This window comes from Elaeis guineensis, chromosome 1 (genome assembly GCF_000442705.2).
Source record: "Elaeis guineensis isolate ETL-2024a chromosome 1, EG11, whole genome shotgun sequence".
Classification (NCBI taxonomy): Eukaryota; Viridiplantae; Streptophyta; class Magnoliopsida; order Arecales; family Arecaceae; genus Elaeis; species Elaeis guineensis.
Window position 1 is genome coordinate 86,085,046 of NC_025993.2, and position 3,762 is coordinate 86,088,807.

General features: G+C 38.3%; 1 pseudogene; it reads left to right on the top strand.

Moving 5' to 3' along the window:
- The first annotated feature begins 2,189 nt into the window (after positions 1-2,189).
- LOC140856112 (uncharacterized) lies at positions 2,190-3,020 on the top strand (annotated as a pseudogene).
- The last annotated feature ends 742 nt before the right edge of the window (positions 3,021-3,762 follow it).

A 3,762-nucleotide genomic window follows, 5' to 3' on the forward strand; every position in this document is an offset into this window, starting at 1 on the left:
TTCTATAAATTGATCCAAAACATATTTTTTGATTTTTCTTTCCACTTATAAAAGAAGAATCCACTAAAGAAACTCTATGTCTTCTCCTATTTTTTTCCTGTCTCCATCTAATTTTTCTCCTCTTCGTTTTTAATCCTCCTTATCTACTTGGTGCATGCTTCTCACCTAAACACCTAGTGGCTATCTTTTTCTAAATTAAGAATACTTCTAAACTATCACCACCCAAATATCACTCTTTGTGACTAGCTACCATTGTCCTATTATTAGCCTCAAGAGACCACTCACTTTCTTTGATCATCAACTACCCTTGGCTTATCTAAATTAGTGATATTCTTTTAAGGAGAACTTTCATGACAAGTTAGGATAACCGTCTTCAATTACCTAATTTCAAAGATAATCATTGCAGTTGAGTTTTTGGAGTCCAAAGTTTTTCCTTTTTAGTTTTTATCTTTCACTCACTAGGGTTTGTGAATTATTCTAATATATTTTGAAATTTATCTTCAATCTTTTTTGTTTGTTAAAATCTTGGATGCTGATAAGTTGATAATTATTTTTGTTTTTTCTCCTTTATCTAGGTCAAGGAATTATGCTAGCTTACTTGTATTCTAACTATTAGAGGCACGTAAAATTATATAAAATAGTTCTCAAGTGCTCATGTATAGTTCTAGGGCACAAAATGATTGGTGTAAAATAACTTTTATTTCATATTGTAGTTGCAAAAAAGAAAAACAAGAAAATTACATAAGGGAGAAAACAAAATAGTTGATATGTTTTAGAGTTCTCTGTGGTAGAGGGAGAAGTAACATAAAAAAATGGAAAGAAAGCTCTATATATTGGGTTACTCAAGAAAGCAGCTTTATACTCTTATGGAAGTATTTTATTTGTTAATATTATGGGATGTAGGTTTTGCCAACTAGACTACTTTTATTGGTTAGAATCCTTTTTGTCATCAAAAGGTTAAAAGAACTACAACACATGAATGTTAATTAGCTAACAAGGGTAATAGCCAAATACAATGCTACATGTTTTCTCCATGAAGGGTGCATATTTTTATGCCTACATATGCCCATAAGAATATCACTCCTAAAAGGAAGAAAGCCATCAATGGAACCGTGAATCTTTTCCTCTTTCCTTTCGTTGCTCTCTCACGGCCATTTGATTTTTCCTCCTTTCCTTTTCTCATCTTTCTCTCCTCTACTAGTAACTTATTATCAAGAGACCTGTTAGTTGCCTCAACCTACTAACTACATTAGGTATCCTCCACCACAACTTCACCTGCAACTACTACCATCTTATGATAAGCCTTGAATGATCATCTACTCCTTGAAATCGTTTGACTATCATGGCTTATCTAAGCTTGGGTAAAACCTTAGGCAATCAGCTATAGCCTTAAAGCAGGTCAACTTGGAAATTCACAGATTGCTAAATTTTGAAGCTAATCTCCACATCTAAGTACTTGGAGGTCCAAGGATTAGGGTTTCCATCACTTCAAGGGTTACTTTCTTCTTTTTCCCATCTATTCTTGGTGAGTGCCTTTGATTTTTGAGAAAAATAATTAGTTAACTATAATTTTGCTTGGAACATTAATTTTGCTTGGTAGCCACCTTTTCCTAAATTAAGAATACTCCTAGACCACCACCTCCTAAATGTCAATCCTTGTGACTATCATTATTCTATTATTGGCCTCAAATGACCATTCACTTTTTGCGATCATCAACTACGGTTGACTTATTTAAAATTTATTGACAAGTTTTTTAAAAAAATTTATGATAAGTTAGGGTAACAATCTTCAATCATCTAATTCCAAAGCAGATCATTATGTTTGAGATTTCGGAGTGCCAAATTTTCAAATAAGTAATTTTTTAAAAGTAATCAGCATATTTTTTTATTTTCAGTTTTATTTTCAACCTTGTTTCAACCACTAGGATTTATAATCTATTCAAATTCAATTTGAAATCTATTCTTTGATTTTATTGTTTATTATAATTTCTAATGCTAATAGGTTTTTATTTATTTTTTCTCTTTTGTTTTTCCTTTATCTGGGCAAGGAATTATGCTAGCATATTCCCGTGACAGTGCAGTTTAATCCAACAAAATCTGATGTGACATGAATAGTCGCCACTCTTGATCGAACCCTATGGCTTGTAACAGTCTAGTTCTATGAAGCCATGGCAAAACATGGGAACAACATGACGACATCCAAGTCCAAAGTGGGGAACGAGAACAACAAGCAGTTGCAGACGAGATTTGATGATGATGATTAAATAAAACAATTGTGGCCATTTCCATGGCATTGAAAAGGAAGTAACGAGTTATCAAACAAGAAGCAGAACAGGCCAGATGGCTGTGCAAAGTGGAAGGAAAACATGAAAAACTCCACGTCCAAAGTGTGGACAACAACGAGCAGCAGCCGCAGCAGCAGCAGCAGAAAAGAATTAGTGATGAACTGAACAAAACAATTTCATCCATCTCCATGGCAGTGAAGAGGAGCAAGAAGAACTCAAAGAGAAAGCAGAAGAGATCTCGCAGCTGTGCATCCTCTTCTTCGCGGCATTGGTCGAACCTCATTGAGATGGTGATTCAGTCCCTCCCTCCTGTCTTCATCCTCCACTCTCCATTCTCCCCCGATTCCTTCATCCTCCACACCATCCCTGAGCCTATACCCCATCTCTCTAAGCTCCTCCCAAACACCGCCGGCAAGTTCTGGGCTGGCTTCTCTCATGGCCACCTTGTCATGTTGGACAACCCCACCCACCAAAAACCATCTCTCGTCCACCCTGTTGAAGCTACCACCGTCGATCTCCCGGAGTCTCCTGTTGCCTTCTCTCGAGCCCTCCTGACAGACATCCCTAGTTCTCCAGATTCCTGGCTCCTGGACTGGAGTGGAAAGGCCAGAGGCCATCTCGTGTACTGCAATCTGCATGGAGGAGACTGCGTTGGGACTCCATGCGGCGTCTCTAACATCATCGCTCTCGGCGATGATGACTACGTCGTCGTGGTTCAGCCACCGTCGAGAATGACGCTTGCACGCTGGTTTCGCCTTCCCTGGCCTGTGTTGGAGGAGCTCCTGTTGTTGGCTCCGCTTCCATTGTTCGATGCCGTGATGGTCCAGATTGATGGAAAGCTATGGGCACTGAGCTTCCCTCGACGGGTCTAGGATGAAGGCGATAGTCGGTACGGTTTGAAGCTTACTGGCACGATCCTGTGAGAAGGCAGTGGGTGAGGGAGGAAGATAGAAAGCTGTTGGAGGGGCGAGTGCTGCTAGGGAGCAACGGTGGCGAGCCTAGAGTAGTGGAAACACCGAGTGCATGGAGAGACCAAGGGAATTGTATATATTACAGGGAGATGAGATGCGGTAGAATCGTCAGGCTGTGGTTGGAGGATTTAGGAGTTCCTCTTTGAGTCTTCTGTTCCTGCTACAAGTTTGATTCCATACAAGGGTAGCCGAGAGATTGGTTAGATTTGCAGAGATTCATACTGTCTATTTTAAGTAACCTTATCTTAGAATTGTTGGGGCAAAAGGTTCACAAACACATTTGTACCCAAGATAAATTCTACCTCCTATGTGCAAATTATAATAACCCAACAATACCAAATCTAACGAATATAAATAAAATCAAGTGCAAAGACACCAGATTTGTATTGTGAATCTTTCATTATATAAAATAATAAAATTATTGCAGGTTTTCTCTAAATCAACTAGAGCTATGCAAATATATATCATCAAGAATAAATCTTGACTTCATAATAAAATAATTATCA